The sequence below is a fragment of the Gossypium arboreum genome, chromosome 3, assembly GCF_025698485.1.
Source record: "Gossypium arboreum isolate Shixiya-1 chromosome 3, ASM2569848v2, whole genome shotgun sequence".
NCBI lineage: Eukaryota > Viridiplantae > Streptophyta > Magnoliopsida > Malvales > Malvaceae > Gossypium > Gossypium arboreum.
In genome coordinates, this window is record NC_069072.1 from 8,487,192 (window position 1) to 8,510,830 (window position 23,639).

The following is a 23,639-nucleotide window of genomic DNA, read 5'->3' on the forward strand; positions in this document are numbered from 1 at the left end:
AATTGTATAAAGGACATGGTAAGTTATGTTTAAGTTTATTCGAGCTTACTATTGCTTATATAGTTACTTTCCTTTGTCTTTTAGATTGTCAGAAGCTCGACTGGTTGGAAGCTCATTGGAGACCTATCACACTATCCAGCAATCATTTCAGTAGTTTTTGTGTATTTTGGCCAAGGCTAATAATGACATGTATAGGATATTTTGTAATGGTATTTTGAGAATGTGTTAATAATGATTTGGTATGTTTATGCTTTAAAGTTTGTGGTTGGTTTGGTGCACTTTAATGCCTTGCCAAGTTATGTCAAATTGACCACTTTTAAGTGCTTGTAAATAAAGTGATTTTGGCATGTTTTGATGGCTTGCAAATGGTCATGTATGGTAGTTAAGTGAACTAGGTTTTTTGTTTGAGATATAGTCAAATTGCTTTGGTTTGATCTTTAATGTTTTTGATGCAATTGTAGTACCTTTGAATGGCATATTGGTTAGGTGATTTAGGATGTTTGAAATGGCATGTTTATGTGTGTTTGAATAATGTTTAAACCCCTTGATTGTGTGCCCAAATGGAATGGTTAGTTATGCATGAATTGGACTTGAAATGACTTGATTTTAGGTAAATCTTTAGGTTCACACGGCCTGGGACACGGGTTGTCACACGACCGCATGTCATTTGAAATTTCTTAGTGTTTCAAGTTAGTGAGTAACACGGCCTGACACACGGGCATGTATGGCAACTCAGAGAGTTACACAGCCTAGCACACGACATGGCACACGGGCATGTGAGGCAACTCAGTGAGTTACACGGGTGAGGACATGGGCTGGGACACGGCTGTGTGTCCCTTGCTCTAATGTTACACGGCCTGGCCACACGGTCATGTGACTCTTGTTTTCACATTTTTGCATCTTTTTTTTTTTAAACTTCTGTTTTGTTTTGAATTAGTCTCGAATTGCTTATAAGTTATTTTTAGGGCCTCGAAGGCTCAATTTAGGGACAAAAAGCATATGATTGATTAGTTTATAATAAATTTAATTTATTTAAATATTATGATGTTAAATGTTTCTGATTGTACAGTAGTACTTCGTAACCCTAATCCGGTAACAGAGACAAGTTAAGGGTGTTGCAAATTTGATAGTAGTAGAAGGCTCTGTTGAAGTGGACAATGCCAGAGTTGCGGTTACGAGTGAACCACTTGTTTATTTTTTTATCATGCATGGCAAGGTGGAGGGTTGCGTATACATATGATTTTTATTTAACTTTTGTAATTAACTATGCCGTTGTATTATTTTATCTTAAATGAGACTTGTCCCTTCTTTGAAAGTGTACGCCGGACTATCTTGATTTGCTGATCATGAATTTTTATGATTTCAGTATATATGCCATAACTAGGCAGTAGTTAAATAATAGATTTTCCTTTTATAACTTCTATTATTTTCTTTAAAGACGCGTTATCAAATGAAAGAAGAGAAATGACTTTTACACTAAGGAAAATTTTCATAATTGTTTTTCTAAAAATTCTAAGTTAAACCAAGGATTTGAGTCCGTTAGTAATGCCCTAGCCCGTCAGGCAGTCTGTCTGAATAATAATATACACTATGTCTTCCTGAAAGGCTAAGGGATGTTACAAAAATAGACTTCCCTAGTTTGAAGAGATTGGATTAGATCAAGTAACCTGGTTAGAAACCTTGAAGATTTGAAGACTGATCTTGAACTTATTGAAGATATTTTCTATCTTGATTATTCTACTATTTTAAAAGGAAGATTTATTGTAATAGATATACTATGTTAGCAAGTCTCGATTCCTTATAAATTGAGAAAACTTGTATAAGTGATATTGTAACACCCTATTACCTAACCCGACCGCTAGGTCTGAGTTACAAGGTGTCACATTCGTTACCAGAGCAACTACAGTCAAATTAAATTTGATTAATACTATTAATAATTAATTTCAAGCAATACAATTATACAATATGATATACAACCGTTTTTGGGTCTTATACAAGCTTACGAAACCTCTAAAGCTAACTCGATGTTGAATTAGGACCAAATTGTAAAGATTCCAAAACATCAGGTTGATGTCGCGACATAAATGAGTTCCTTGTCGCGACGTAACATACTAAGTAGGCCTCATTGCAGTGTTCAATACTCAACGTCGTGCCATGGTATGGCAACTTAGTCTTGTCACGATGACAAACATTCGACATCATGACATGACATAGTGTTTTCACAAATTTCTAAATGAAACATCAACTTACAAATTCCAATCAACTAATATACACATTCATACCATACTTTTAGCCAAAATATATAATTCACATGAATTATAATACCTTAATCAACTATACACCAATGTCAGATTACTTATAAGTTCATTAACTAGTCCAATTCATTTAAGATCTTAAACATATATACTTATCCACAAGTACCATAGGCAATTACATCTTTTATACATTTCTAAACTATATAACAAACTCAGAAGCATTTCGCATCCATATGACTAAATCCATATACCAAACTTCCAATTCAAATATTCTAAAATATATAGTATTATATCAAAACTGACTCACCCTAGGTACATGTCGTATAACCAACAAAAGAAACTATACCAATACTTTAAATGAATTACCTATACTTCACTTGAATTAATTATCTATATCAAGATTTCATACTAATATCACAATGCCAATTATATTTGCACATCTACTCAATTCGTAAAATTTGATTATACTTCATTCTATTTCCAAATCAAACAATTCATTCCTTACCTTACCAAATTGGCCCTTTGGCTTGTTAATCAACTCGCATAATCTTTTACACACTCAGAAATCAAATATCGTATATAAGTACCTATAGTACAACTTTGTAACATTTAATCACTTTCAAATATCATTCAGTCAATTCAAAAATTATATTTCCTATTAACATGACTTAGACTCGAACGGATATATGGATCCCAACCAACACACCAATTTGGCATCCAACGCCTCATTTAAACATCCAAAGTAAATAAATTGCACTCAGTGCTCATTGGTATACCAAAATAAAAGTTGTGCCCTGCACTCATTGGAAAATCTGAAGGAAAATGTGTCTAACGCTCATCGACATATAACCAAAGTAACCTTAATTTATCTTATGGCATGCCAACTATTTTCAATTTTGCTTGAACAGTTAAGAAAGTAACAAATTTTTCTGAATTCATGATATAACTCAATTGAGAATCTATCAATCTCAATTCATCATTTCATCAAGTTATACAACATATCTCAACTCAATTTCATCTTAAACATCATAAATCATCAAGCTATAATACTTTTTGTTTTATTCAATTTAGTCCACTATTTCAATAATCAGTCTCAATCATAGCAATTCAATTCAAATAAACATTTTCAACTCACCTCAATATCATACTATGCAAAACAGTATAAATATACAACAATTAAAGTGATCTGAATCATAAAAATACAAACTGAAGACTCGAGTTACTCGTCGTCGACTCTCGCCTTTTCTTTCCCTCTCGACAGCCCTCTGTTGTCTTTAGCTACAAATAATAATCCAAAAATAAAAAATATCAAATTCCATATCAAATCACATTCAATTAAAAGTCACAAATATTTTGTAATTTATTCAATTTAGTCCCTCAACCCAAGACAAGCATAACTTTTAATCTAGACCTTCAAATTAAAATTTGATTTCACATATATTCATTAGGGACCTTTTATTTCCTATTCCTATTGAAATTTTATAACAGTTTTTCATTTTATTTAATTTGGTCCCTAATGCATGAACTAACAATTAAACTTTATAATTAAGTCAGTTTTCTTAAACTAAGCATAATTTTTATCAATTTAACACCTAAATCATTCAATTCTTAATAATGAAAATTTTTTAAAATTTTAACAGTTTCACAAATTGATACATGGGCTAACTAAATCAAGCTCCCATGACCTCAAATCTATAAAAATTACAATAAAAGTACTTAATTGCATTACCTAATTGATGGTCGCTTGTTTTGAACTCCTAAATAGAGTTTTCTTCTTCAAGAATGCACAATCGGTGAAAAAATATGATGAATTCATCTTTATTTCTACTAACTTTGGGTTTTATAGTTTAATTAGTTTATTTTAGTCTTGATTAATAATTTAAATCATGGTTTAACTTACTTTAATCATAATTAATTAATCTTAATTCTAATTACCATCATCATCCACTATCCACAATAAAAAAAATGGTTTATTTACCATTTTAGACCTTTGGCTAATTGTAGTTTAAGTCTCTAAACCTTGGCTAATTAAAAACCTATAACGATTGAAATTTTACAATTTAGTCCCTGGGCCTTAATTAACCACAACTTTGACTAAATTACTTAACCGAATTTCAGTTCATTTACACAATAACTTTGTAAATATCCCTATTTAACATTTATGGACTCAGTTTGCGAAATCAAGGTCCCAAAATTGCATTTTTTGATAACACAAGAAATCAAGTTGTTACAGATATATTAAACTAAAAGTACTTTTTCTTGTTCCTTAAAGAATTTTTATGAGAATGTAAAATCAAGTGCGTTACTTGTCCTAAGCTTTTAAAGGGAAAAGTTAAAGGAGAGTGATCAAGGTCTTAGGTATAAAAGTGAGATGGTGGGTGTTAGAGCTTGTAATTACTTGTTGTATGAGGTGTTAAAATAGTGGGTTATCTCTCTAAGCAAGGCTCCATAAAGGTAGGGAAGCCAAATTGCATGTCGTTTGGCATTGCCGTCGAAGTAGAGTCACATCTATAATGTGTTACATCCATAATGTGTTTCATGTTTCGATGCTTTAGAGGTATAGGTTGAACCTGTCACATGTAATTTCCATGGAGTCTATTGATATTTGCCTAGATTTTTTGTATGAGGAATATCTAGTTGAGATACTAGCTCGAAAAGTGAATAAGCTGCAAAACAAGTGTATTCCGTTGGTGAAGGTGTTGTGGAGAAGTCACAATGTAGAAAAGGCGACTAGGGAACCGAAAGAGATTATGTAATAGAAGTATCTAAACCTCATTTCAAGTAAATTTTGAGGACAAAATTATTTAAGGACGGCAGAATTGTAAAGACCCGATTTTCAAATGGTTTTGATTTAGCAGACTTTTGGTCAGATTAGTGTTTTAGGGTGATCCAAGAGTTCGATTTGAGAGGTTTTTAAGAATTAGAGTTGACATGAGAAGTAGAATATTAATTAGTGGTCGATTTGGATTTTTAAGAGGTTTAGTTGGGTAATTAAGCATTTTGGACTAAATCGTAAAATTTTCAAAATTTGAGAGGCAAAATCATAATTTTCCCAAAAAGTTTTATAAAAAGAGAAGGTTTAAATTGTTATCTTCCCAAGGGCCCATTTGCAATTTGACCCTTGGTGATATTATAGGTTGGACAGTTAGGAAAAAAGAAGAAGAAGAGAACGTATTCAATTTTCTTTAGTTTTTTAAACTCTCTCAAACCCCTTTTTCATTCTCTTTAGGATTTTCATTGGGGAGCAAGATTTTTGAAAAGTAACATAATTTATGGTATATTTTTATATGAGAATTTAAGATTAAAAATATTATTTCTTACTTTTCTCTTTATTTTCCTTTATTTTTGCATGATTTCAGTTGTTGAAAGAAGTCAAGATTCTAAGTATTTTTATTCAAGTATTTTTATTCGATTACTGATTGTCCATAAAGGTAAATGATTTTCTAACTCTAACATGGTTTCTTTTAATCTTGAAAATGATTTAAGTAGTTATTGACATTGATTTTTTGTTTTGACAATGTTTTTGGTTTGGGCAAAGTAGTTTCTTAGGCTCTTTGATGTTTCTAGGACTGTTTGAAGTTAAAAATGAGATTATAAAGTTGAATGAATGTTGAGCGTGGTGTTGAATTAGTTTTGGTGGTTTGTTCATGCATAATTGATAGGCGTTTAAGGGAAAGTGTCGCTCAATTGAGTGTATAGTGAGTCTCTTGGTATTTTTACATTTGATTTGAGTCCCCAAAGGTGATTATGAATTTAGATTAGAAGTTAGATAGGTTTGGATAGGTTTCTCGATGGCATTTAGATCGAAAAGTGTCGATTTGATTGAATTGCATGTTTATTTTTAATTTAGGTGTTTTGATTGTATTATGCCACTATTCTAACATTACTTAAATTTTGGAAATTGATTTTGAAGCAATAGAAGTGGGTGAGAGCTTGAAATCAAAGGGCAAGGAGAAAGTGATTGAAGCATGATTGGAGTTGTTAGTTTGTGCTTACACTTTCATTTGGTTTAATGTTTATTTCTAATATGAGATAACTTTGTTAGTATACTTTATGTAGAGTTATGCCTCGTATTTTTGAATTAAATAGTGTGTGACGTCCCAAAGAGGAAGTGCTTTTTGTCCCAATGAACAGTGGACATCACGACAAGAAAAGAGCCTTCATCCCAACGACGTAATGCACTCTTGTCCCAATGACACGAATGCCACAGCACGAAGTGGTGACGTGCATATCAAGTTTTTTTATTTTCTTCTCCTAGTTAAATTCTTCTTAACCTAAGGTTGTTGTAGTCATATATGCTATGAATTTTAGCCTATAAATAGGCCTTAATTACTCTAGGTTTTATTCAACAGAAATATTTAAATTGAGAGAATTCTGTTTTTTGTTTTAAAGGGTTTTTCTTTTGGGGCTTGGAGTTTTCCTTTGATTCTCTTCATCTTTTGCACTCTCCTTTATTATAGTAAAATCTCCTTTTGCTCGTGGTTTTTTATCCTCATTTAAAGAGTTTTTCCACGTAAAATTTACGTGTCCGATCTTTTTGATTTTGCTTTATTTACTTGTTCATTGCATTACACGAATACTTTCCCAACATGTTATAATGTGATGTTATGAAAGATGAATAAAGTTATGGGATTATGTGTGTTGGCAATATGCATGAAGTTGATTACTTGATGTTGTAGTAATCTAGATGTTATCGATGAATTGATGCTCTTATGTTGCTATTAATGTGGATGTTATTAATGTGAAATATTGAATAAGTTAAAAGCTCATTAAACAATTTCGGATGGTATTTGGGTATAGTTGGCATACCATAGGGTATATTTTAGCTCTTGTGTACGAGTGTGTTATGCACCTATGAGGTTCAATATTGTGGCACTTTGTGCAACATTTATTATTTGAGGATTAATTAGAATCGTGTTATACATGCACAGTAGATTCGATAATATGTACCTACTATTATGCTTATTGTGTATTTAAAAAACACTATTTTTTTAGGGGAATGTTGGATATCCATGTATTCAATTATGAGTCTAATTTTAGTCAGTGAGACTTTAATAATATATTATAATGTGAAAATTATAAATATGATGTATTATTCTGTGACTTGGTCATTGTATATGAAGTCTTGAAACTATCATTATGTTTTGCACTTTGTAGCAATATTATGTAAGATGATGTTTGAGCACGATAAGCTTTGGTGCATGTTTAGTAATAGCTAGAGGTATTTTAGGAAGATGGTTGTTGGTTTATGTAAATTTTTGCAATTAATATGATTTTAGGTTGAGGTATCGAAACCTCAAACCCAAGGTATAAGAACATAGGTATGAGTTATCAAAACATAGACAAGAGGTATCAAAATATAGTTATAAGGTACTAGAACATAGATCTATATATAAAAACTTGGGCCCTTGTAACTGCCAACTTGAATTTTTAGTTTAGGGTATCGATACACAAGAATTAGGTATTGGTAGTTGACTACTATTTTTTATAATTTGAATTATGTATGCTGTTTTTAAGTTCGTTTTAATTTTAGTATTAGTTAATTACTAACGATTAAGTTCTAATATTTAGAATAAATTGTCAACATGAATAGTAATCATGATTGCAATTGTTTTGACTTACTTAAGGTTAGTTTGGTAATCGATGTGACATCATACATCCGGTCATCTTTCAAGTAGAGTGTAAGGTGTTATAAATATTAAAATTATAAATAACTTTAATTATAAATGTTATGAAGAGTTTAATTAAAAATTGTAAATAACATTAATGTGAAAATATTTTTAAAATTAACATTAAGTATTGAGACTAATTTTAGAAGGACAAAAATAAAAATTATTAAAAGCTTAATTATGAAATTTAAAAATATAAATAAATTTAATATTAAAAATAATATCATTATGGATGATTAAAAAGTGGATTAAAAAGTGGCATGGACACTGATTAAAAAATATAATCCATAATACAATTTTTTTTTTAAAATGTGTGGTTATTAAGAATACCAGAAAAACTAATTATTGCGTTAGGAACTTTTACTGTTACCATATGAACACAAATCATTATATATTTTGATTAATTGTGGGTCCTAATTAATATGTTAAGATCATAATTGATGAGATATTAAATGACAAGAGTTGTCACATGTCAAAATTATAATTAATTCACCTAAGTATATTTCTTTTATTTTAATTTTAAAATTATTAAAACAAATATTAAAATAAATGTCAATATATATATATATATATTATATTTAAGCATTTTACTTACCGAATCATTAATTCAATTATAAACAAAAAATATATATATTTTTAAATTATACTTAATGTATTTTTACTTTTCATACTTTTATATTATCTTTAAATAAATTAATTAAAAATAATAAATTAAAGAATCGAGCACATATTTAATAATATTAAAATACAAACTCATTATCATCTCATTTATATTTGTTATTAAATAATTATATTTTTTGTAGTCACATTCTAAACATAACTAGTAAATGTAAAGAAAGTAGAAATTCAATTTTGTCGAGCCATGAACTAACTATTTATGATTGAATAAAATGAATTTAGATACTGATTGGATGTCTATTCCATTTTAAAATCAATTTAATCCTAATTGGTTATAAATCAGACTTTTAAAGTCCAAAGGTGGACCTCATTAGTTATTGGGCTTTAAATTTGATTTCTAAGGCTTTATCCACAATTAAACATAAAAAGTTGAAGTAAAATATACATTTAAAAATAATTATAATTTAATTTATAATTATTAATTAAAAATATTGTGTTAATTTTAAAATAGAGTTAATACTTAGATAGAACTAAAGCATAAAATATGGCAAAAATTATAATTATAATTATAATTATTAGTTAAAAAATTTAATGTAAAAAGAGTTGTGTTAATTTTTTTTAAAATTTGTATTAATTTTTAGTTGCATATTAATTTATATATAAAAATTATTAAGGCATATGAAGAATCCAATAATATATATTGACAGGACTCACTCACCTTCCTTGTTGGTTCTTCTAAACATCCATCCTACAAGGTTTTGAATGATGAAGGAACTAGGAAGCATTTAAGCCCTGTTTTCTTCATCTCTTCCAAACTAATTTCATTCACTGCTGTAACTTAATAGTTGCTTCAAGAAATCTTTTTATGGAAAAGTAAAGCATATGTATGTTTATTGTTTGTTTATTTCCATAGATTGTTCAAAAGCTTTTATAATTATTCTATGGGTTTCAAAATATGAAAAATTTGTAGATTTCTTATTACAAAACCTACAAACTAGAGAAAAAAATGAAAACAATTGAATAAAACAGACACCTCAAATCTTCCCGTATCCCTTATAAATTATTTAGGATAAACTATTATAATAGTCACTTTTATTTGCCTTAGGTTACATTTTAGTCATTTACATTATCGTGTTATAACATTTTAGTCACTAAACCGTTAATTGACGTTAACGGTATAATGGTAAGCTGAGGTGGCACGTTAAATCATCATTTCATACGAAAATTTTAGGTTAAATTCTATAATTGATCCTTATGTTTTTCCATTTTGAGCAAATTTTTTTCTTTTATGTTCTTTTAACTTTATTTTTTCTCTCTCTTTATTTTCCATTCTCTTTTGCTTCTCCTTTTATTTTCCTCCTTTCTATTTTATTTCAACGTAGTTTTTGTATATTTTATATTTGTTAAAACTAGTCCACAATCTTGCCTTACTCAAAAAAATTAAATTTAAAAAAAAAAAGTATAGGGACTAGTTTTAACAAATGAAAAATATAGGAAAACTACATTAAAAGGAATATAGAAGGGAGAAAAATAGCTGGAGAAGCAGAAGAGAATGAAAAAAAAAAAGAAAAGTTAAAAGAACATAAAAGAAAAAAATTAAATTGCTCAAAACAAAAAAAATATGGGGACCAATTGTATAAATTAACCTAAATTTTTTGTTTGAAATGATGATTTAACGTGTCATGTCAACTTACCGTTACACTATTAATGACAATTAATGGCTCAGTGACTAAAATGTTACAGCGCGATAACGTGAGTAACTAAAACGTAACATTTCAAACATAAGTGACTAATATGTAATATGAGATAATCAAGAGTGACTATTTTGTTAGTTTACTCAATTAGTTAATGTCATTTCAGCATATTTTTTCATGTTATTGATTAACTTTTTTAACATGGTCACTGGACCGACCCTAAATCCTGAACCTTGAAATCTTGGATCATAAACCTTAAGACCTAGCCCTGGACCATGGAGGGTAAAAAAATTACCAAAAAGATGTGTAAATGACATGTAAAAATATGTTGAAATGGCATTGAATAATTAGTAAAGGATATAGGATGATGTTTTAATGACATGTAAAAATGTTTTTTTCATGACAATATATTATTGGATAGGGACCATGATTGATGTGATAAGAGAGGGTTATCTAATAATTTCTCATACGTTGAATATGCTAAAATACTTTTTATTATTATTTGAAAATTTTCTATTACAATACTTTAATTGATTAAAATGAAATATTTAAAATTAATTAAATATTAAACTTATAAAATCACATGCAATACATGTAATATTAGAATCTAGTATATATAAAAGAGCGAGTTTGAAATATTTTTAAACTAACGAGAATACTTTTATTGTTAATTATACTACTAAATGGACATTAGAATAAATAATTTAATAATAAAAGTAAAATTAATTGATATGATTGTATCTTAATGTGAAATTAATTAATTTGTTCATATCTTTTAAATTTTCTACTTAAAAGAACAAAATAATATATTATTAGTTAATAAAATTATAAATTATGAATAGATAAAAATAAAAGTTTTTAATTAAATAAATATGATTTTTAAATATAAATAGGATTTTATTTTAAATATAATAATAATTAATAATGTTAAAATTAATTTTTATTATTAATTAAAATTAAATATGTGAGATTAACATTATATATATATGAAAAAATATCAATTTATTGATAATCTAATCTATAATGTATAATTTTACTTATATATTCTTAATTTATATGTCAAAACTCAAAAGATATTAATTTTTAAATAAATACTAATTGCATTTAATCAATTCGATTAAGCATAAATCTTGACTCATATCTATTTGATAACTTAAATAAAGAAAATCAATCAATTAAGAGTTAGTATTTTGTATCATCTATGTTTATCATATTTGAATGACAAGTTATTTTATCTAATTAATTAATTAATTAATATTTTACTATTGGTAGAATGGTAGATTTCGGTTTTTATTTTCATTACTTTTTTCAATACAAATACCTATAACTATCCATAGTCCTTCCTCAATCGTTAAATAAAATTGTAAATATGTTTCAACGCACTCGAACCCACGTTCTCCTACATAGGCAACAATGTTAATACCGATCGATGTAGGACTCAATCAATTATTTTCATTACTTTTAAAATATTATTTTATTATACTCAATTACGTTTCAAAGGTAATAGACATAAGTAGATCAATTCTCATTTAATTAGTTAGGTATATATTTTAAAATTATAATAACATATTATTTAATAAATTTTAAAAATGAACATGAAAACTCACATGCAACACGCATGACATGGGAACTAGTAATATATAAAACATGAGTTTGAAAAACTTTTGAACTGATGATAATATCATTTATTTTTCATCATACTAGTAAATTCAAATTTAAAATAATTATATATATTTAATTTGTAATTATTAGTTAAAAATTAAAATAAAATAGAAGTGGTGATAATTATACATTTAAAAATAATTATAATTTAAGCTATAATTATTAGTTAAAAAGTTGTGCTAAATTTAAAATAGAGTAATTACTTGAGTAGAACTCTAAGTATAAAATATAGAGAAAATTGTGATAATTATAATTTTGTTATAAAATAAAGAGAGATGGGGAGAATAAAGAACAAAGAAAATATGAAAGCAATAGTGTAGCACCCCAAACCCGGCCCAGACGTTAAGGCCGAATCCGACGTGCCACTTTGAAATCAAAAACCCGTGTTCCCTTTTTAGTGTTTTAAAAAGCCGACTTTTGTCAAACTAACCAAGTGAATGGAAGCTGGGCACCAGGTAGGTATCCATAACAAAGGAGGTGAGCCATGAAAGCTGCTTAAGTACCAAGCTCTCCGATTGGATCCAATTCTAGACATGCCCACATCCATTGCCACACTTGGTTATAACAAGTTGAAATTTCTTTGAGTGATTATCTTTGGTAAATCAAATATTCGTGACGTCGTGTTATTTAAAAAAAAAAACAAGTATCGTTTTGAAATCACGCCCTAAGTCTAGCCCATTTGAATTAGTATCCATCAATTTAAAGTTGTTTAAAACAATATAATCCCAGAAAATCAAAGAAGAAAATAAAGTTAAAATGGCCTTATTACAACCCAAAAATTAAATAGTAATTAAAAATAACTTAAGAAAACCAGTCTCTTTTTCAAACCCAAAAGTGTTCACCATGGCCACTCTGAATCCTCTCGGCTCCAAGTCACCCACATCAAGGCTCACCTGTAAGGTTAAAGAAGGGTGAGTTTGGGGAAACTCAGTGTAAGGAAAACCCATTCAAAGCCCAAGTCACTCAAGCCCATTGGGCCAAGCCCATTCAGTAATAGTGGTATCTGGCCGAGCCCTTTTCAGACATTATAAACCGGGCCTTAGCCCTTATTCAGATAACAAGATGGCCCATAGGCCCATTTCAAAATACATGCAACATCAAGAAACATATGCAAGCCCATTTGGGAGACTACTCAACCCACCAACCACTACACTCCACCCGTACCAACCATACACTCCATGTGGGAATAGCTCAACCCAACCACCCAACACTCCACAGCTTGTAGCCTTGTTGCTTTCGATTATCAAGAATTGAGGCAAAGCCTCCAAGACGTGGACAAGCCACTTTCAAGACTTCCTCCGTCAATATCCCAATCTCATGCATCAGATAATAACAACATGGCATGCAGTAAATAACAACAGTCAAACATGCATTTAGGTCAATTTAACCCTAGAGGTATTTCAGTAATTTATCTAGTAGGGGTAAAACTGTAAATTTTCTACTTTTAAAGGTATTTCAGTAATTTATCTATTTTAGGGTTTTTCATGCATATTCCTACTTTTCACGTACTAACAGAATCACGTACCGAGGGTTCTTACCAAATTGGGTCTGTTGGCCCATCATTCCAATTTTGGCCCATTAAGCCCAAAAATATCAAGGGCACATAAATCATGCACTATGCAGTCCAAATTTTGCAGCTTATCAAAAACATTAATCGATTTACCTCACGAGCATTCGCACACTCACAAATCTACAAAATACCAGTTTTCGACATTTCGGCTTTTCGACTTTTGCCGATCCAGACTAAGAAAGAGGGTGTTAGTTACACACCTGTTTGCGACGATATGCTGATGAGATCCACACATGAACTACCTACAATTGGATTACTAACACATTAATCTAACTATTCAAATACGAACTACGTATTAACCCCTTACAATATTCGGCCAACCACAACTACAGATCATAGTAAGCTTATAAGAAATCAATAACTCATTAACAATTTTTTGTCAATGTTTACCACATAATCATAATCTCACTGCAAGCTGTCTTCCTGAATAATAGTCACTAAATCATTTATAACTGGAGCTACGAAACTCTAAATCAAGTGCTGTTAATTTTACCTGAAAATAGACTCATATATCTTCTATCCATAAAACTTTCAGAATTTTTGGTATGGCCAATAAATACCAGATTTTTCTTAAAGTTTCTCATGTTTCACTGTTTGACTAATCTGACCACTCTTCATTACGAATTAAATTTCTCATTGTACAGAATTCAAAATATGTTCTCGTTTATTCCATTTGAAACTAGACTCATTAATATTTAATTACATAATTTATTCAGCTTCTAATTCATCTACCACAATTTATGGTGATTTTCCAAAATCACGTTACTGCTGCTGTCCCAAGTAGATTTATTACCAAATTCACTCTTTCACACATAACTTGCATGCATGTTATTTAAACATGTATATCACCAATCAATCATCACATATCTATGATTTTACTTAAGTATAATCTCCATTTCATCATTTTAAAGCACAACATGTTAGCCGATTTTTCCCTTTAGCATCTAAGGCACATGCATGTTCATTTGTTTGGCTCAACTTCACCTATCTTCCATTTTTCATCAAAAGAACATGAAACAACAACCATTTCCTTCATTTTAATTCATGACCAAATGCTCACAACACAACCAAAAACCAAAATATGCTTCAAGAGTTAAGGTAGAATCAAGAAGAACTCATAAACCTCAAAATAAAAGCAAACTACCATGAACTTACCTTCAATTTTCTTCCCCAAGTGACCGAACATTCAAGAGCTTTCTCCTCTCCTTTCTCTTCTCTAACTTTAGGCTATGATGAACAAAGATGGACAAAACTTTGTTCTTTTCACCCCTTTTTTTTTTAATAAAATTTCATATTTCATCCATTTAATTCTTTAATACAAAAGACATGAAATTCCCATCATGGAACATTTACCTAAACCATTATCATGGAACATTTACCTAACTCATTATCATGGAATATTTACCTAATCCATTATCATGGAACATTTACCTAACCCATTATCAATTTGTACCATGAATTATGGATATCAAGTGCTCATATTGTCTACAACAACATGATGCCTGGCCACTTCATGTAAAATGGGAGGTTTGTCATGCAAATCCTCCTATTTTGCACTTCTATTTATTTGGCCACTTCAATTTAGCCTATAGCATTTTCAAACATTTTCACATAGGTCCTATTTCATAATTTCACCCCCTTTTTCTTATGGAACAAAAATTAACTAAAATTGCCAGGTTCTATCTTAAGCTTGGGCCTTCTAGAGGCCCACTAACATAATTAAACCTATGCCAACATTCATAGAATTCCCGAAAATTGGAGCGTTACAAATAGAGAATGTACTTTATTGATCAAAAGGGGTGATTACAATGCTTAATCACAGTCTCTATTTGCAGGCATAAGAAGTATAAAAGAAGTAGAGATCTAATTCTAATAACTATTAGAATTTAAAGTACACCAAAACTTTATTTTGATCATGATGGATATTCACTTAATAAGATATTCATAACACTCCCCCTTGGATGTCTATTGGTAGATAATGTACCTCGTTAAAACCTTATAAGGAAAAACCCTGTGGGATAAAAACCTAATGAAGAAAAAAGAGTATACAATCTACAATACGCATAATATGCTGCCTCATTAAAAACGTTACCAGGAAAACCCAATGGGACAAAACCTCGATTAAGGGAAAAAGAGTGTAACGCGTATTTACTCCTCCTCATGAAAACATAACATACTTTCTCATATTCTACATATTCAATCTTGAATACTAGTTTTTCAAATGACTATTTGAATTTATTGTTAAGCATTTATATCACCATTCTTTTGAAAATCATGAGTAAGGGAAAATTTTGGGAAAACATATTTTGATCTCTTCAGGAGTTTCAACAATAATCATAGCCAACTTTAACCATGATCCTTCTATAAAAATACAAATAGGTATTTTGGATCATTTTATAATCCTCTTTCAACTACTATTGGCTAAGTCAAATTTACCATGTATGTTCAATTATTTCAATTCATATAAATGAATAATTTCCTTAAAATTTCAATATGCTTCTAGCATTTTAAATCATTTTAAGGATTTTAATATAAACTTTACTATATAGTGATTTATAAATGTTGTAACAACCACCATTAGATTTAATCTTTCAACATCCTGAAGATAAAGTTGTAAGGATGGAAGTTTAAGGTGAAAATGAATTTGATTTGTGGGACGACTTCGAAAGATTTTGAAAAAATTGAGAATCATTGTGCTGATAACGTGTTATAAAATAAAGAGAGATGGGGAGAATAAAGAACAAAGAAAATATGAAAGCAATAGAGAATATACTTTATTGATCAAAAGGGGTGATTACAAAGCTACATCAGAGTTTCTATTTATAGGCATAAGAAGTATAAAAAAAAAAAGAGTAGAGATCTAATTCTAATTATGTACACCAAAACTTTATCTTGATCATGATGAATATCTACTTAATAAGATATTCATAACAAATTTATAATTATTAGTTAAAAAATTGACTTAAAAAAATGTTGTGTTGATATTATTTTTTTTAAATTATGCTAATTTTATTTATGTAAAATAGAGTTATTTTGTAACACCCTCTAACCCTTATCCGTCCCCGAAACAAGATTACAGGGCATTACCGATCGGTACAGTTCAATTATAGTCATTTATTAAAATAAATGTTTCTAACCCAGCAAATTAAAACTCCAACCAAAACAATTTGCCAACATTCAAATAATCCAAATACACTTAAATATACTCAAATCTTACCAATCTAAAACATTTTATAACCTATCCAATGAATCTTTTTAAGTATATCACTTACTTTATCAATTATTTCAACTTCATACTATATACCATTGCCAACCATAATTTACTTATTTCATCAATACTTTCACAACCTAGGTGACTCTCATAAGACATCCTAGGTACATGCCATTACCAATACTCAACATACTTCACCTCATCGAATTCGGGATCAGCTTGGGATGCTGATTCAACGGTCTAGCCTTAACTTAACCTGCGCATGGAAAAAAATCGTACGCTGAGTATACACTCAGTGGTATTTCTATAATCTGGACACTTAAACAATTATAAAACATATTAATTTATATATATTGAACTATTCAAACTCAATGAATATTCAAACATTCACTTTCCAACCAATGTTTGGGTCTACTTTAAATTTAAAATCATTTATTATTTTTCAGTAGCAATTAATCAATCAGTAATATTCATTAACAATCACCAATCGAACAATTATTTATTCAAGAATATCGATTATTCGTAACAATCAATTATTCAATAATAATTAGTTTTTCAGTATCAATCAATTGATCGGTTATCTAGTAACAGTCAATTATTTAGTAAAAATCAGATATACAGTAACAATTAAATTATTCAGTAACAGTCGATCTTTCCAGTTCCTTTATTTACCCCTATTAATATGACTCGGACCTAGATAGATACACGGATCCAACCAACACACCAGTACGACACATAGTGCCTCATCACCGGCCGAGGAAAGAATAAAGAATAAAGATAAAGATGCGGTACACGAGTACCTCATCGAATAAATCGAACAGAATAAGATAAAGATGGTACACAGAGTACCTCATCGAACAAATCAAAACAAGAATAAAGAATGTAATAAAGAATAATATCCGACACACAAAGTGTCAAATCGATATGATGAGCGCTAATCAAGAATAAAGAGTCGGCACATAAGTGCTCGATCGAAGTCGGCAAAACCCATACTCTTCCATATCCTATGGCATGCCAACTATATCCGACTAGCCCAATTAGTTAATAGGTATTTAATTCACTTTTCAATTTTCAATTAATTCATATTTTAATTAATTAACTATATATTTTCAATTCAATATAATCCATTCACTTTTCACTAATAAATATTCAATTTCACAATAATCACATTTTCTATCAATTTCATCACACTTCCAACTACATATATTTTCCAATATAACAAATATTTATTATTCAATTTCCACATCAATATTCATTTCAATTCAAACATTTACATATATTCATAAATCAATTCAATATAATCAATATTCAATCCAATTCAAATAATGATCTCAAAACACCTACTATATATATATTAAATAATAAATCCAACAATTTAAGTATTAAGTTCGGATTATAGAAATACAAACCGTAATTTCTGAGCTAACTCCCGTTGTCTTTGTCTTTTTCCTTGCTTAGCCGAGATTTCCCGAGACAACATTAGCTACTGGAATTAAAATAATTATACCATTAATTTTCAGCACTCATTATAACAAATAATTGAATTTCTATTCAATTTACACCTTATTTTCAATTAGGTCCTAACTAATTCATTCACTTTACTAACTTAATTCATACTCTATTTCTATTCAAGTTCCATCCAAACTCAAATTTAACTACTAAATTTTCAGCTTATTTCACTAGTTTCAAATTTCCTCAAATTAGCCCTTCAACATAAAACTTATGAATTACTTTACAATTCAATCCTTATTTCATTTCTAACTTGAATTTCTATCAATTTAACCCTTATTTCATCATTTTACTCAACATGAACATTATCTAGAAATCTAATAACTTTCAAAATATCAACTTAATTTCATCAAAATCTTGTTCCAAAGCTTCTAAAACATTAAAATTAAGTAAATAGAGCTAAATTGACTTACTTATTAAACTTTCAAACTTTAAAATCCCTATTTCTCCTTTTTCCTTTCTTTTCTTCTTTCTTTCTTTCCTTCCCCTGCTTTTCGTTCCACATTCTATTTTTTTTCTCTTTATTTCCTTTATTTCATTTGTTTTGTTTATATATATATATATATATATATATATATATATATAATAACATTAATAAATATCTATTTAATAACCAGTTATTTCTTTTACATTTGTATACATATATATTAATACACTTGTATCAATTTATTTCTATAGACTTGTCTTTATTTAATTTATTTATCATATAAATATCTTATAACATAATTATTTAATTAATAAATATCTTTTATAAATAATAAATATCTATTAATACTTAAATACAAGTATTACAAGTGTATGTATTTTTATTAATACATTTGTATCCAATCATTACCATACATTTGTCTTACTTTTATTTATTTATCATATAATATCAATTTAATAATAATAAATACATTAATACTTACTTAAATAATAAGTAAATACATACATGTATTACAAATGTATGTACATTATTTATCACACATGTATTTTATTTTTATCACACACTTGGCACTCACTTTGGCTTATTTACTCATTTAACCCCTCAATTTTCTTTATTCTATAATTAAACATTCACACTTCATTCAATTTAATCTTTTATCCATTTATCCTTAATTAAGCTAAATTCACTTCATTAAACTTTAATTAACCACTCACTTAACTTTGTAAATACTTTTAATAAATATTTTTAATTCATTTTTAGAAATGAAGACCGAAAATACACTTTTCCTATAACCGTAAAGTTCGGGTCATTACATATTACTTGATTAGAATTCTAAGCATATTAATTATTACTTAATTAATATTAGAGTTAATTGTGTTAATTAGTTATTATTTCAAATAATATTACTTTGCATTAACATAAAGTATAACTATATTGTATCTATATTGTATGTTAAATATATTAAAATGATATAATTATTATTCAAATTTTTTCTATTATAATATATGAATTGACAAGTTAATATATTTTAATTATATTCAATAATTCAAAAAGAAACATTATTTTACACTAATTACCACAATTAAAAATATAATATTTTAAAAATAATTAAATATTAAACACGTAAAATCACATACAAGACATGTAACATTAGAAGCTAGTAATAACAACAAGAATAAATGTATAGAGGTACTTAAATATTATCCCATTTCTTTTCTTTTTTAATGAAAGTTCATTCATTAAAATGTCAGATGTAAATGGGTCGAAAGTCGAAGACACAATAGGAAAGACCATGTCATAGACCAAAAACACACACCAAAAAACCTAACAACCCTACTATAGCCATATTGATAACTCTCATATTTGAAGTTATTTTAGTATAGTTTTTATAGCATTTTAGGAGGTAATTTTAGTATTTTGGTTAATTTTTATTATATTTTTTTTTTGGAATAATTATATTTGATTTGATTTTTATCATTTTTAGAGTGAGTTTAGTTTTAATTGTTATTTTTCTCTCGATACTGTAGGTATAGGATGAAGAATGGAAGATTTGGAGCATAAAGTAAAAAGGAGTGCAATAGAGCACAATCATCAATTCAGAAATTCTGATAGCAAGCAGTCCACTTCACTGCAATTTTTGCACCTGGTGGAGCGACACGATCAAAACTCTAAAAACAAGGAATGAGACTATTTAAGGGGAAAAAAAGGGAGGAAAAGAGTATAAAATCAACTTGGAGACTAAGGAATAACTCTCACACACCAAGGGGAACTTCAATCTTACAAAAAAAAAAAAAAGAAAAAAGAAAAGGAGATTCAAGGCGCCCAACATAAATTCTTCAACTATTCTTCAACTAAAATTGAGCTTCTCATCAATAGAATTGATGAAAGCTTTCATGAGTTCCTTCCGGTAAGTATAATTTCCTCAATCCAACATTGGGGGCCAAGTGGTTGATGGTCCTTCCATAACTTGTAATTAGCAACACAAGGAATCTCCACTAAATGGGAAGCTTTGATACCAATTGTTGACTTGAACTAGTTGCTAAGTTGCACTAAATAAAGTATGAGCAGAAGTGACTTCGAAAGTGGTCACTTCCACAATAACTGTGATAACCACAATGAAAACAAAGGACAAAAAAGTTTTTTAAGCAGTTCGATTTCTCTACATTTGCGGAGCCTAACCTAGTAAGATGAATCCATTATCTTTGAAACAAATACAACCAATGATCCTAGTTCTAGCACACCCCAATGAAGAATACTCACTTTTGTACTTCAAAGACTAAATCATTCACCACTAAATTCTTCCTTAAGAACTTAGCTTGTAAAATCAATCAAAAATAGGTTTTCAATTCAAATGCACTTTCACAAATAACATTCCTTATTAGTCAGATAACTACACTAAAATATTCGTACATCAACCTATACAAGTCTCTCGATTATATAAAGGTTTTTTAGAGTTGCTAACATAATGATGATCAATCACAATCCCTTCCAAACAATAGCTAAAATAGCTAAATACAATATAATGTGAATGGCCAAAGTAAAATAGATTGTTGGCAGATAAGTTTTCTACTTTCAATCCAATCCAACTTTCTTGACCCAAGGGCTTTGATATGCTCAATCTGATTCTCAAAAATGTTTCTCCAAATGAATTAATTTTTATTGATGGGCTTGAATCATCCCATGATATCATCATAACCCAATTATTTGGTACACTAAATTGTCAATCTTCCAAATATGACAAGTTTTTTTTGTCATAGTGGTGACAGAAGTTGACACTTCCTTTGCACATTGCAACAATTTCAAATATGTCAACAAAAAATTAGTCCCTCTACTTTTCAAATTAAAAAAATTCAACTGTAATTGTTACCCCTATTAAAATACTTTTGTTAAATTCACCGGTGAGACATTTTAAAATAAAAAAATTCACTTGGTAGTGATGTAAAAAAAGTGTAGAAAATGTTGAGGTGGATTTTTTCTTAAAATTACTCATTTAAATTCATTATGATAATATATATATATTTGTTGGAATAGTGCTCTTAAGAAAAATGACACTAATGTTGTAATTGAAATAAAAACAATATTAACGTTTAGACTAACTAATAACATTATAAAAATAGTGAACCAAATTATATCAAAATTTAAAGCATATAGCTTAAATTCAAATTTTAGCATAGTACGAGACTAAAATTGAAATTTAACCATTATCTTATAATGATAAAAGAAAAGTAAGACAAATCTAAAAATGTGTTGACTTATAAAATTATCAAGGCATTTAAATTATATATAACCGCATCACATTTAAATCGAAAAGTTGTTGTCTAAATATTAAATCAAGTAAAATTAAAATTTAACATTTTCTTATGGTGAAGAAAAACCATACACCTTCAAAATTAAAGAGTACACGTGTCGCATGGCAAAGGTCATGGACACTCTTTTAATATATAGATAAAAAAATAAAAAATCACACAATAATTAATGCTTTATAGCACTAATATCATATAATTTTTGCATTAAACCCACCTCACATGCATGTTGAAAGAAGCTAACATGTAATCTTTTCCCCCCTTGCTAGGAGAAAGAAATAAATTGAATAATCCAAAAATAATTGTCTTTAATTAGTGAATGATGAAAGACAAAGCATAAAGTTGACTGATATTGGCGGTCAAAGCTGGAGAGCATTTAATGCCATCTGGTCCTGATAATAAAAAAGCCCATCTAATCTCATCCGTTTCGCTGGCGCCACCCACATCACCCTGTCCATTAATATTTGCAATGGGCCGCCACCCCGCTCTTAGCTACATCATGTGATCCTATGTGTGCGTGTGTTTTTTTAATCTTTTCTTTTTTATTCATATCTCTACTTATAATGTAGTCTATATAACCATTTTTTATTAGTCAATAAATAATATTTTAGAATATTAGTGTTCTGACCATTTTATGAAATAAAAACCAACTCTGTGAAAAAAAAAATCGTAATATTAATAAATGAGTTGACACTAACTTAATTGATAAAAAAAAAAATCAATAAAACCTTAAGAAAAAAAAAAAAAACAAAAGCACAAATGTTAATTTGGTAATAGTGATATGTGGTTTTTATAAAATTGAGCATTGCTTTAGTCTTGGATCCGGTGAAATTTCATCAGTGTGTGGATGAAAGATGATAAAGAAATATTATAATAATGATGTGCTTAACCCAACCCTCTTACCTTTCGGCATATGACAAGCTTGATTACTCTTAACTTGATAAAAAAAAAAAAGGTTATTAAGTAGCACGAAATCAACTTTGAAAACTAATATATTCCGTGGTTGAACTCTTTCAATTGGCTTCAACTCTCATCAAAGAATGGTTGGGTCAAATAAATAAATAAATCCCAAAGCTTCCCTGCATTGCTCATGCTGTCCCCTCCACAGGGCACCTATTTTGTATTCTACCTTTGAACATCAAAACCTCTGAAACAATATCTAGCAAATCCCGATATGTATGTCTTAATTTTAATATTAACCCCAACACATGAATAAGGATTTGTGCTTAGATACGGCCTCATCCTGGATCTGCAGTAACAACTTCTTTAACCATGAATAAAAACAAAACAGGCAACTGCTGTCACTCTGTTTCAACTATTTATATTTCAGTTTGACTTCTTCCGCCATGTTTAATTAGAATCCAAAATTTATTCATGCAATTCTTTTTTAAATCATTGTCTCCAATGTGTTAACTCCTTCCTTAAATCCACATACTTAAAAAACAACCAAAGAATTTAATTCAAAGTTTCACATTCTGCTCTTTGCCCTCTACCTTTTTTCTAACTTGGGGGGGTACAATATGCAATAAAAAAAAAAATGTAGGAGCTGTTTTAAAACTGCTTGCGACAGCTGAGAAAGTTACTGTTATTAAGAAATGTCGGGTTCTTAATAAAACCATTAAGGATCGTGGCAAGCGTTTTAAAATTGTTAAAAATACTAAAGTCTCTCTTTCAGATTCGATGAATTCATTGGTGGTACTAATAAATTTCAAGATTGATATT

At 28.9% G+C, this 23,639-nt stretch overlaps 1 long non-coding RNA gene across 1 annotated transcript; it reads right to left on the reverse strand.

Annotated features, from left to right (window-relative positions):
* Positions 1 to 12,680: 12,680 nt before the first annotated feature.
* Positions 12,681 to 14,781, reverse strand: LOC128290294 (uncharacterized). Its single transcript, XR_008279994.1, has 3 exons — positions 14,624 to 14,781; positions 13,669 to 13,710; positions 12,681 to 12,791 (listed from the first exon to the last, which is right to left on the reverse strand). It is a non-coding gene; the product is annotated as an uncharacterized LOC128290294 (long non-coding RNA).
* Between the last annotated feature and the right edge of the window lie 8,858 nt (positions 14,782 to 23,639).